Raw genomic sequence first — 13,672 nt, 5'->3', positions numbered from 1 at the left:
AGCTGTGAGTTTTAGCTCTAACGCCTACTAAAGCCTATGAGGTAGGAGTAGGATTATTTTGCTAAATAAACTGAACAGTTTATCTGTTAGATAGTCATGGAGAAAGACCAATTCTGTATTGTGCCTGTTATTGAAGCTGTTATGTAGTTGCTTTTAAATACTAAAATGAGTTTGCTATTAGAGAGGAAAGAACACTATAAAAAGACAGCAACACACACATTTAAATCAGGCTGTCTAGAAAATATAAAGATGAATAAGCAAAGATACAGCAATACAGAGGGGGCAAACAATGTATACACACTTCAATAAAGTGTGCTCAGAATGGTTGCTCACTCTTGTCTTACATGCACATTGTTTGTGGCGAGTGTGTAAACTGCTCTAACACCAGAAGCAGGACTTGCTCTGTACAAGGCCGCTCAGATCTTCCCTTGCGCACGTCACACACGGCACCAGGGGTTTCAAACTTATCACGAATATGTGCAAGTGTCAGGTGTGTTGGCTGCTCTGTTGCAAAGTCACGTCTCTATTGTCGATGAACTTCAACAACAACACATTTTAATCACAAATGATCTTGTATTCTTCGAATGATAACTGTACCCCTGCCATTTGGTTTGAGGGTCCTGCCTGCTACGTGGTGATGCTAGTATTCTTGCATCTTCTGAGATAATGTCATACTACAAATCATTGCCGTAATTCAGTTCAACTTTGGAAAAGTCCACAGATAACAACTGTATATATATTGTAAAACAAAGACAAAATGATCATAAAGGTTTGGGGTTTCCGGCCCCGTATACTGTAAAACAGTAGAAAATATGACAGAATTTGTCGTCAAGGTCAGTACAGTTATGCAGTTCACAATTGACAGTTTAAACATAGCGGAGGAGGAACATTTATGAGGAGGGACCGGAAGTAGAGAGGTATGCTGGGTAGGAGCCGAGATGGATGGTGGGATTGCTGATGTCATGAGATGTAGCGGTGTGCGGGTACTGATGCAGGCAGATTCATGGCGGCGGTGCGTCTTTCTTTCTGCAGGAAACAAAGAGAGAAAGGTTAGTATTCCGCCATTCCCTTCTGGCATATGAGTTTACGATACCAATTCGGTCCATCCGCGGCCCCCTACTCGCACGTGCGTGACAATATGTATATGTATATGTATATATATATATATATTTGGCCCCCTCTGTATTTCTGCAGACTAGAGATATAGTATATGAAAATACATGATATATGCCACAACTCCTACTGCTAATCTCTGTTTCCATCTTATTATTGTTATTACTGCAAATAATACCTGACATATTCTTTCGCTGTTTTCAGTTGGTGTTTTATACCTAACAGCACATAAGCACAATGGTTAGGACTCAAGAGTTCTGACTTCAAACAGAGACACTACCTTTGTTGGCTTTGTATTTCTTCCATGTATCATTTTTCACTAAAACATTTAAATTTTTCTATCTAAAGGCTAAATTTCGATCCTAAATTGTCCCTGTGGGGTCAGGGTGTAAATGTGAATGTGTGTGTGCTGCTGTGGAATGATGTCTTATCAACGTAAATACGCAGTTTCAGAAAATGGATCAATTGGTGTGGATGTCTCCATCCATCCATCATCTCAGGTCACGGGGGCAACAGCTTGAGCAGAGATGCCCAGACTTCCCTCTCCCCGGCCACTTCTTCTAGCCCTTCCGGGGGAATCCCGAGGCGTTTCCAGGCCAGTCCCTCCAGCCTGTGCTGGGTCTTCCCCGGGGCCTCCTCCTGGTTAGACATGCCCGGAACACCTCAGCAGGGAGGCGTCCAGGAGGCATTCTGATCAAATGCCCGAGCCACCTCATCTGACTCCTCTCGATGTGGAGGTGTGGATGTCTTATGGTTGTAAATCTGTGTAATTATTCTGAACTTGTCTTAAGGAAAGAGCAATTTACCAAAAAAGACTGAATTACTAACTTCTTTCTCCATTTATATGTGAACTGAAAACTAAAAGTTGTTGTGTACTTTGACATTGTGATGTAATCTATCACTATTTCATGGAAATAGTGTAAACATTAGTACAGTGAACCCTCGTTTATCGCGGTTAATCCATTCCAGACTCTACCGTGATAAATGAATTTTCGCGAAGTAGGATTCTTTTATAAATATTCTCTTATAAATCGAATATTTTCACAGTTAGAATATAGAAAACCTGTTAACGACCTTCTAAATACGTTTTTTAACATTATTAGAGCCCTCTAGACAAGAAATAACACCCTTTAGTCACCATTACACTCGTATAACCCAATATATTGGACAAAATAAGAGAAAATAAGACATATTAGACGTTACAAATATCATATTACTAGGCGCACTTCGCCTTTTAAGGCGACCGACTTTTATCCTCAATTTGTGTGCGCTCCATGTGTACATCAGCCATGTAAGTGTAGGGAATGAGAACATTAAAGTGCCCATTCATAACATCTCCCGAAAACCCAAGTTTTTTTTATTCCCTCGAGTGCCTGTCCAAAGTCGTACAATGTCAGCCCGTATTTGTACCGCTAAAGACGGAGTTTCATGCACTAAATAAGCTATAGATGAGAATAAGCAAGCACCATCTCCCCTGATATTTACTATGCGGTGAGGCATTTGTTCTCCCTCAACATTAATTATTTCCAGAGACATAATTTTGTCTATTTTTCTAGCGCATCGCGCACAAAAGCAAGGGAATGATGAGAGAACCAGAACTCTGCTCACATTGCATCGCTTCGTACCTCAAGCCGCAAGTAGTAAGTCTGTGATAAGCGGAATACCGCTACGCTTGGCACTCACGGGACGGAAGGACAATCTCGAACGCTTTTATATAGTAGATTATTGTACCGTACTTTAATTGCACACAAACACACACAGTTCTTACACACAACCACTAACCTATGAAGGCACAACCTCAGTAGGAGAGTCTTCAGGTGGTGCAGTATCTTCAGCAGGTGCGTTGTTGTCTTCTTCCGCTGAAGGAGTACTAGGAGTAGGCAGTGAGTGTCTGGGTGTGCGGCTGAAGAACATCTTGATAGGCAGTTGCTGGCGCTGTCTTTTCATATGCGTGAGGAGGCTTTTGTAGGGTATTGCCATCTTTAATCATATCCAAGAGTTTCACCTTCTCTTGGATAGTAAGCATCTTCCTCCGGCGCTTAGTTTTATTGTCAGAAGGCTTAGAAAAAGCAGCACGTTTAGGAGCCATCGTAGGGCTTAGATAAAAGTTCTCAGAAAGCGCATGCGTAGTGATGTAAGCGTGTACGAGAAAAAAATCGCGATAGAGTGAAGCCGCGAAAGCGAAGCGTGATATAGCGAGGGATCACTGTACTGCCAACAGAACGACAAAAGAGCCACAAAAAAGGTTTGGGGCAGCCTCCTGTATACTTGAATCCGGCTGCAAAACTGATAAATAAATTGTACAGTAGTGTACAGACTGGAGTCCAAAACAGAACTGACTGGGTGAGGTAAAGATGGTGGTTTTAAATTAAGGCAGAGGAAGTGATGTCATTGGGGTTCTGACCAGAACTGGAAGTGAAATCATCAGCGCCATGACTGGAAAGTGACATCATCAGGGCCAGGCAGAATTTCCTAAAACTGGTCAGCAGTGGAAAGAGAGAAAGGATTAGCACAATTTGCCACACACTGGTCTGGCGTGGAATTACCCTCATTTGTGTCCTTTAGCCCAGACATCGGACTGAGTGCAAGGCAGGAAATAGTCCTGGACTTGGGGTCTGTTATTCCCATGAAAACCCCTAATACCATTGCTACGGTGAAGAATGGTGGCGGCAGCATTATGCTATAGGGTGTTTCTCAGTGGCAGGGATAGGGAGTCACAATTGAGGGAAGGATGAATAAAGTCAAATATAGAAAAGTCATTGAAGAAAATCTGCTCCTGAGTGCATGTCCATTAAAACATTAGAACACTCTAGATGAGAACAGGCCATTCAGCCTTACAAAGCTCGCCAGTCCTATCCACTTATTTCTTGCAAAAAAACATCCAGCAGAGTTTTGGAAGTCCATAAAGTCTTACCGTCTACAACACTACTTGGTCTCTTATTCCAAGTGTCTATCGTTCTTTGTGTAAAGAAAAACTTCCTAATTTTCGTGCAAAATTTACCCTTAAAAAGTTTCCAACTGTGTCCTCGTGTTCTTGATGAACTTATTTTAAAATACAAGTCTTGATCCACTGGACTAATTCCCTTCATAATTTTAAACACTTCAATCATGTCACCTCTTAATCTTCTTTTGCCTAAACTGTGAAGGCTCAGCTCTTTTAATCTTTCCTCATAACTCATCTCCTGTAGCCCTGGGATCAGCCCAGTCGCTCTTCTCTGGACCTTTTCTTGTGCTGCTATGTCCTTTTTGTAGACCAGAGACCAAAACTGCTCGCAGTACTCAAGATGAGACCTCAATAGTGATGAGCGAGCATGCTCAGTCAAACGTGTTCGGCTTGAGCATCGCTATGCCCGGAGCATGGCGCTACTCGAATGAGCACCACATATGCTCGTGCGCAATGCTCGAGTCTCGCCCACCGTTTAGCGGGTTGGAGACAGCCAATCAAGGGGCAGGTAAGTACTGCCCTCACTGTAATGCCAGTAGCCATGTCAGGTGCTGGCATTGCAGTGTGTGAACGCCTCCCGGGCACAGACAGGCGGACATCTTGTTTTGCACAAACCACCACACGTTTATTTACAGTATTTACAGTTCAATGTCACTAAGACCCCAGTTCCTTGGTCACACAGACTTCAATTATAGTCACTCAGACCTCAGTCACGTGCACAAAACAAACCCCAAACAGTCCTGGCCACAATGCCTTGTCTTCGGGCCGCCTCCACTCTCCTCCTGAGCTTCGTCCTGCTTCCACCCGACTCCAGCCCTGAATGAAGGGAGACGGCCCCTTTTATACAGGACCCGGATGAGCCCCAGGTGTTCCCGGCATTCCTCCTCTAGCCACGCCCCAGCGTGGCGGAAGTGCCGGCTGTTCTCCCGGCAGCTCTCCGGGTATCCTCCAAAGTCTTCCCCCCAGCACTTCCTGGTGTGGCGGGAGTGCTGGGGAAACAAGTCCCAAGGCATTGGGCCTCCTGGCGGTGACCACGGGCCCCTACAGGGAAGGGCTTCCATGCCCTTGACCCGTGGCCCCAAAGCAACCGGAAGACAAACCCCGTGGTCCAGGCAGGGCTCTGACCCTCTTCCGGTCCCTCCTGGCGCCCCGGCGGGTCATGGCCCCTGGCATCCCTGACAGTGCCCACAGCCAGCGAAGACCACTCGTGGGTAAGAGCGACCCGTCCCGCAAGGGCAGCAGAGCCCAAGCGGGTCCCACTCGAGGATAGCGGGGTCCGGCCCGCACTCCTAGCAGGGACAGGGGCGGAGACACAATCTGAGCACCAACCCATGGTGCATCCTGTGCCTCGCACAGGTTGTGCTCCCCTTTACCGGCACCCGGGGCCTCCTCGATCGGCACCCCTCCGAGACCTCCACGCCCCTTTGTTCCGAGCCACTCGTTCCCCGTAGGCTCCTCCAGCTGTGGCGCACCTGCGCACCAGCAGAGAGATCATTCCGCAGACGGCCCGACATCAGAGGGCTGTTCCACCACGAAGAGGTTCCTTCAGCTTGCCCGGGGTCCGTCCCTACAAAGAGAATACAGGGCAGAACGCTGCCAAAGCACCCAGCTCGTGCCATGCACGGGCAGCGTTCCCCCTCAAACACCCGGCACTTGCCTGATCGGCGTCCTCTCCAGCGGCCTCCATGTCCCTCTCGATGATGGAGCCGCCCGGCACCGCCTGCGCTCTCTCCGCCGGCCTCAGGGATTCCCTCTGCCGCTCCAGAGGGTGGCCAGCCGTACGCGTGCACCCAGCAACGCGTCTCACCATATTGGAGGAAACGGCACCCAGCCGCTTAATCCTCCCTTCGCTTTTGGACGCCTTGACGGTATGCGACTCCGTATTAACCAACACGAGCCCCTTTCCCGTCTGCGTCCGCAACATATCGGAGGAATCGGCACCCAGCCTCTTATTCCTCCGTTCACTCTGGGGCGCCATGGCGGTTTGAGACTCCTTATGGAAATAAAGCGCCTCTTTCCGTCTGCGTCCCTATAGTCGGCGCAAGACCGCAGCCGACTCGGGCGGGCGCTAGGACCGGGGCACCGCAGCCCGTGTCCAGTCAGAGTCCTCTCGGACTCCCCCCTCGCCGCGCATACAGCCCGCGGCGCCGCACCTCCTGTCGGAGGGCTGCTTACTCGGAACTGATCGTTATCATCACAGCCTTTTCAACAGACCCTCCCGCATGCTGTACGGAGTCGGCTGTACTCACCGTCTCCGCCCGTACCTCTCCGGCTGGAGATTCCAGCGTCGCGCCCGTCCGTTGTCGTCGAAGCGTTTGCAGCGCCGGCGCTTCCTCTCCAGCTCCAGCACCTCAGCCCGGAGGGCGCGTAGCATCTGTAATACACGCTGCTCCACGGGCTGAAGGGACGCCTCCAGCTCCGCCAGAGCAGCCGGCAAAGACAGGAAGTTAACCGCCGCGGAGCCTACCTGTCTGTCAGCCTCCAACGCCGGCCACTTCCTGTGGGCCTTCTCCTCCGGCCCAATCGGGTCTCCCCCCTGCCCGTGATGGACATTCCTTGGTCCCGCCTCTCTGCAGTCATCGGCGGGCACACAAGACACACCGTCCAATCGCGTGCCTGTCAGGGGGAGGGACTTCTGGTCCGCGGCCATCTTGGCTCCCCTTCTGCGGCGGCGTGCTTGCCGGCAGCCTTGTTGTTGCCGGCACCTTTTGAGCTGCAGCGTCTCCTCCTCCGCAGCCCTGCGGCTGCCGCTGTGCTGCGGGCCCGCAGACCAGCATCGCCTGCCACTGGCGTGGATCCGGGAAGTCCCTGTCTGCAATAAAGAACACCGCCCGGCCCCATGGGCGGCTGCCGCTAGGCAGGGAACTCACCTCCCCGGACTCGTCAAACCGAGGACACCTCCTCGGCGTGGCCTTTCTTGGCGCCATGCCGTCCCAGGCGCCTCCAGCAAGCGGCTTCGTTGGAGACCGCTGCACTCGTCCGTGCGCCGCCTGCCCGCATCAGGGAATAACGGCCTTCCCGCGGACCCCTGGCGGTCCGTGGGGTTCCTTTACCCAGCGGTGCTGTGTGCACGCAGCCCCGATGCGTGGGTGGGGTCCCCTGCTGCGCGGCCGTCCACAACAAATTTGTTATATACAGGTCTCCGCCTTGAAACAGGCGGAGCATCCTGCCGACTACGCCAGATGTGAACGCCTCCCGGGCACAGACAGGCGGACATCTTGTTTTGCACAAACCACCACACGTTTATTTACAGTATTTACAGTTCAATGTCACTAAGACCCCAGTTCCTTGGTCACACAGACTTCAATTATAGTCACTCAGACCTCAGTCACGTGCACAAAACAAACCCCAAACAGTCCTGGCCACAATGCCTTGTCTTCGGGCGCCTCCACTCTCCTCCTGAGCTTCGTCCTGCTTCCACCCGACTCCAGCCCTGAATGAAGGGAGACGGCCCCTTTTATACAGGACCCGGATGAGCCCCAGGTGTTCCCGGCATTCCTCCTCTAGCCACGCCCAGCGTGGCGGAAGTGCCGGCTGTTCTCCCGGCAGCTCTCCGGGTATCCTCCAAAGTCTTCCCCCCAGCACTTCCTGGTGTGGCGGGAGTGCTGGGAAACAAGTCCCAAGGCATTGGGCCTCCTGGCGGTGACCACGGGCCCCTACAGGGAAGGGCTTCCATGCCCTTGACCCGTGGCCCCAAAGCAACCGGAAGGCAAACCCCGTGGTCCAGGCAGGGCTCTGACCCTCTCCCGGCCCCTCCTGGCGTCCCGGCCGGGTCATGGCCCCTGGCATCCCTGACAAGTGATTGGCTGGCCATAACACGTCATCGGATGCTATATATGCAGGCACTGTCATATAATGTTTTAGAGCATCATTTTTCCTGTAAAATTGATTTTTTTGGGGAGTTTTGGACGTGTTTTTGTCAGTCTGTAAAAGTGGCATACAACTCGGACAAACTGGTTCCCAGCAGCGACTTGGGAGTCCAAGATGCATCCTGACATCGTCCCCATGCTGTTCCCGGTCCATTTGGATGGTGTTTCTGTCACTTTCTGACCTTTTCCAATGGACCAGGCACCCTCCCCTCTTCAGAGCAGGGGGTGCCTGGTTGTCTCCCATTGACTTACATTATACTCGGGTGTTTGGTAGAGCACACGAACATCGCGATGTGTTCGGACCGAACACCCGAACACTTTGGTGCTTGCTCATCACTAGACCTCACCAGTGTGTTATAAAGGTTGAGCAGAACCTCCTGTGACTTGTACTCCATACATCACGCTATATATCCTAATATTCTGTTAGCCTTCTTAATGGCTTCTGAACACTGTCGGGAAGTCGATAGCTTGGAGTTCACTATGACTCCTAAATCCTTCTCATAAGGTGTACTCTCGATTTTCCGACCGCCCATTGTGTTCAAACCTAATATTTTTACTTCCTATGTGTAATACTTTACATTTACTAACATTAAATTTCATCTGCCACAAATCTGTCCAAGCCTGTATGCTGTCCAAGTCCTTCTGTAATGATAAAATGGATTCCAAATCATCTGCTAATCCACCTATCTTGGTATCATCAGCAAACTTAACCAACTTGTTACTTCTATTCATATCTAAATCATTTATATACTTTGGTGTGAAAAACTATTTGCCCCCTTCCTGATTTCTTATTCTTTTACATGTTTGTCACACAAAATGTTTCTGATCATCAAACACATTTAACCATTAGTCAAATATAACACAAGTAAACACAAAATGCAGTTTTTAAATGATGGTTTTTATTATTTAGGGAGAAAAAAAAATCCAAACCTACATGGCCCTGTGTGAAAACGTAATTGCCCCTGAACCTAATAACTGGTTGGGCCACGCTTAGCAGCAATAACTGTAATCAAGCGTTTGCGATAACTTGCAATGAGTCTTTCACAGCGCTCTGGAGGAATTTTGGCCCACTCATCTTTGCAGAATTGTTGTAATTCAGCTTTATTTGAGGGTTTTCTAGCATGAACAGCCTTTTTAAGGTCATGCCATAGCATCTCAATTGGATTCAGGTCAGGACTTTGACTAGGCCACTCCAAAGTCTTCATTTTGTTTTTCTTCAGCCATTCAGAGGTGGATTTGCTGGTGTGTTTTGGGTCATTGTCCTGTTGCAGCACCCAAGATCGCTTCAGCTTGAGTTGACGAACAGATGGCGGACATTCTCCTTCAGGATTTTTGGTAGACAGTAGAATTCATGGTTCCATCTATCACAGCAAGCCTTCCAGGTCCTGAAGCAGCAAAACAACCCCAGACCATCACACTACCACCACCATATTTTACTGTTGGTATGATGTTCTTTTCTGAAATGCTGTGTTCCTTTTACGCCAGATGTAACGGGACATTTGCCTTCCAAAAGTTCAACTTTTGTCTCATCAGTCCACAAGGTATTTTCCCAAAAGTCTTGGCAATCATTGAGATGTTTCTTAGCAAAATTGAGACGAGCCCTAATGTTCTTTTTGCTTAACAGTGGTTTGCGTCTTGGAAATCTGCCATGCAGGCCGTTTTTGCCAAGTCTCTTTCTTATGGTGGAGTCGTGAACACTGACCTTAATTGAGGCAAGTGAGGCCTGCAGTTCTTTAGACGTTGTCCTGGGGTCTTTTGTGACCTCTCGGATGAGTCGTCTCTGCGCTCTTGGGGTAATTTTGGTCGGCCGGCCACTCCTGGGAAGGTTCACCACTGTTCCATGTTTTGCCATTTGTGGATAATGGCTTTCACTGTGGTTCGCTGGAGTCCCAAAGCTTTAGAAATGGCTTTATAACCTTTACCAGACTGATAGATCTCAATGACTTCTGTTCTCATTTGTTCCTGAATTTCTTTGGATCTTGGCATGATGTCTAGCTTTTGAGGTGCTTTTGGTCTACTTCTGTGTCAGGCAGCTCTTATTTAAGTGATTTCTTGATTGAAACAGGTGTGGCAGTAATCAGGCCTGGGGGTGGCTACGGAAATTGAACTCAGGTGTGATACACCACAGTTAGGTTAGTTTTGAACAAGGGGGCAATTACTTTTTCACACAGGGCTATGTAGGTTTGGATTTTTTTTCTCCCTAAATAATAAAAACCATCATTTAAAAACTGCATTTTGTGTTTACTTGTGTTATATTTGACTAATGGTTAAATGTGTTTGATGATCAGAAACATTTTGTGTGACAAACATGCAAAAGAATAAGAAATCAGGAAGGGGGCAAATAGTTTTTCACACCACTGTATATATTAAAAATGGCAACAGCCCTAGCACTGAACCCTGTGGAGCACCACTCTTAACATTGGGCAGTTCTGATGAGGTTCCTCGCACCATCACCCTCTGCTAACCTCTGTGTAAGATGAGACGGGGCAACTGTACACCTTTCAGCATGACAATGACCTGAAGCATGCAGCCAAGACAATGCTCCAGTGGTTTTGGGACAAGTCTACAAGGCCTTGAGTGGCCCAGCCAAAGGCCTGTCTTAATTCTCATAGAACATCTGTGGAGAGACCTGAAGATGGCAGAGCTTAAGCGAATCTGCCAGGATGAATGGGGTAAACAGAGAGAGATCTGACATCCACTGTGAAGCCACATTCACTGAGAGGCTGTATGTACACGGAGAGCCCGAAAGTGACTTTCATTGTCGTTACTATTCATTGTTTGTGGATACACTGCCCAAATCTACGTGTGAAAAGCTTGTAGAGACCCAAGAAGACTGTAAGGGGCTTCTACAAAGTATTGAATGAAGGGTCTGAAAACTTCTATGTTTAAGAGATTTTAGTTTATTTTTTAATAAATTTGCAAACCATTCTGATTTTTTTTTTCACTTTGTCATCATTGAGTGTAGGTTGAAGGGCAAAAATGGCATTTAAAATGAAATCTAAAACACAAAACAGTGTGCAGAAAGTGAAGAGGTCTGAATGCATTCTGAGTCCACTGTACCTAATTATTTGGAACGTGTAGGAGCATTGAAATGTCATAATCTGTTGATGTTTACAAGCTATATACGGTAAATCTACAAACACATACTGAAACTTCAGCTTTAATCATGACAGACCTTTTTCAGCTTGAAGAAGATCTTTCCAACAGTATTTTTACGATAAAGAAATAACATAACACTCTCAAACCCACTTATTTCAGTTCCTTTCATCATTCATTCATTCATTCATTCCAGTTCCCCCAGGCCTAGCCATTCTGGCCCCTTAACCATCCCCTGTGCCAAAATGGCTAACTAACCTCTTCACCGCCTAATGTCTAATGTGTGGTGAGCATACTGGTACAAAATGGTTACCATTGAATCATCCAGGTGGATGCTACCCATTGATGGTGGTTGAAGTGGCTCCACACTCCCTATATAACGTTTAGTGGTGAGAAAAGTATTATATAAATATAAATTATTATTATTATTATTATGGGGCAGCACGGCGGTGCAGTGGGTAGCGCTGCTGCCTCTACAGTTAGGAGACCAGGGTTCGCTTCCCGGGTCCTCCCTGCGTGGAGTTTGCATGTTCTCCCGTGTCTGCGTGGGTTTCCTCCCACAATCCAAAGACATGCAGGTTAGGTGGATTGGCGATTCTAAATTGGCCCTAGTGTGTGCTTGGTGTTTGTGTGTGTCCTGTGGTGGGTTGGCACCCTGCCCAGGATTGGTTCCTGCCTTGTGTCCTGTGTTGGCTGGGATTGGCTCCAGCAGACCCCCGTGACCCTGTATTCGGATTCAGCGGGTTAGGAAATGGATGGATGGATTATTATTATTATTATTATTATGGGGCAGCACGGTGGTGCAGTGGGTAGCGCTGCTGCCTCTACAGTTAGGAGACCCGGGTTCGCTTCCCGGGTCCTCCCTGCGTGGAGTTTGCATGCTCTCCCCGTGTTTGTGTAGGATTTCCTCCGGGAGCTCTGGTTTCCTCCCAAAAACATGCGGATTGGCGATTTTAAATTGTCCCTGGTGTGTGCCCTGCGGTGGGCTGGCGCCCTGTGTTGGCTGGGATTGGCTCCAGCAGACCCCCGTGACCCTGTAGTTAGGATATAGCGGGTTGGATGATGGATGGATGGATTATTATTATGAGGCACAGCCTATTATGAGGCCTTTAATGACCTATTGGGCATGGCCATCAGCAGTGAGAGTGTCAATCTTGTCAGAGAGGTTTACTTACCTCGGCAGTGACATTCATGTCTCTGGTGACTCTTCCCATGAAGTCAGCAGACAGATTGGGAGAGTATGGGGGGGTCATGAGGTCACTGGATCGGGGTGTATGGTGCTCCTATGCAAAAGGATGAAGGTCCAAGTCTTTAGAGACCTGGTGCTTCCTGTCTTGCTATATGGTTGTGAGACATGGATGCTATCCAGTGACCAGAGACCAAGACTGGACTCCTTCACTACTGTGTCTCTTCAGAGAATCCTTGGATACCGCTGGTTTGACATTGTGTCTTTGTATTGCGAGGGAGCATCAGTTACGGCACTACGGCCATGTGGAGTGATTCCCTGTGGCTGATCCGGCTCTCAAGATCCTCACTGTTGTGGACCCGAGCGGCTGGACCAGGCAAAGGGGATGATGCCCACATAACACCCGGCTGTGGCAGATAGATGGTCATTTCCAAAGGGTGCGACTGGGCCACGTCTCTGCTTGAGGGTTTGCCAACCGGGATACCCAACCGTTTTGTCATGTGATGGGTATAGCAATCCGCTATACCAGTGCATGCTCTCCAACCTGACCTGCCCTGGCTTTTTCGGCTTTTATATGTAAGGCGGTAACAAACCCAAGATGGGTTACCATTTCCTGCAGACACACTTCCACATGCCTAATTTAAAATCCCCAATTAAAATAATCATGCAGCTCTTTGCAATGTGGTGGAAAAAACTGGAGTACCTAGAATATAAACTCACATACACACAGGGAGAACATGCAAACTCAGTAACAGAACAACAGTCAGAAACAAGAGCGCTGAATGACAAGGCAGCAGGACTAACCATTGCACCACCAAATAACCAACAAATAGATAACCTTTAGGCAAAGTCATTTAATATAAATTGTGCACGTATGTGTATTAATTTCAAGGCAACTTATTACTACAATATGCAATTACGCTTAAGTGTTGTATCCCATATATTGCATAGTCTGCTGTGATTGCATCTTTATTGTCTCCTAGCAGTACTCGAAGTATGAGCCCTGAGATGAGTACTAGCTACACGTGAACAAGCTGAGCTGGGTGTGCTTAGCTTTAACTGTCTGACTCATCAAGTGTGTGTTTTCCTTGCATTACATTGGAGTGGTGCTCATCCAGGGTTGTTTGCAGCCCTGCGGCCTTTGCTTCCAGCAATGTCATACCCTCGACCCCTTATTTAGCCTGGATCGAGCTAGAAAAGTGATAGATGATTGGATTCTCATATTGTTTTGATGCATTCATTGCATTCCAAGGTTTCGCTTCCAGACTACAGCTCACTGAAATAAACTCTCGCACCTTCCGTCTCGGGGTGAAACGTTAATACCCCAGAATGACACAAAACACGCACTCACAGAGTCTCCCAAGCAACGTCTCAGGGGATGAGACAAATGAACCAGTGATCGTGGACTGCCATCTGGGCCACTTTGTACAACGAGAATCACTTGGACTATATTGCCCTACGGTT

This window comes from Polypterus senegalus, chromosome 16 (genome assembly GCF_016835505.1).
Source record: "Polypterus senegalus isolate Bchr_013 chromosome 16, ASM1683550v1, whole genome shotgun sequence".
In the NCBI taxonomy this organism is placed as follows: domain Eukaryota; kingdom Metazoa; phylum Chordata; class Cladistia; order Polypteriformes; family Polypteridae; genus Polypterus; species Polypterus senegalus.
The sequence above is the reverse complement of the archived record's forward strand: the minus strand, read 5'-3'. Positions refer to the sequence as shown.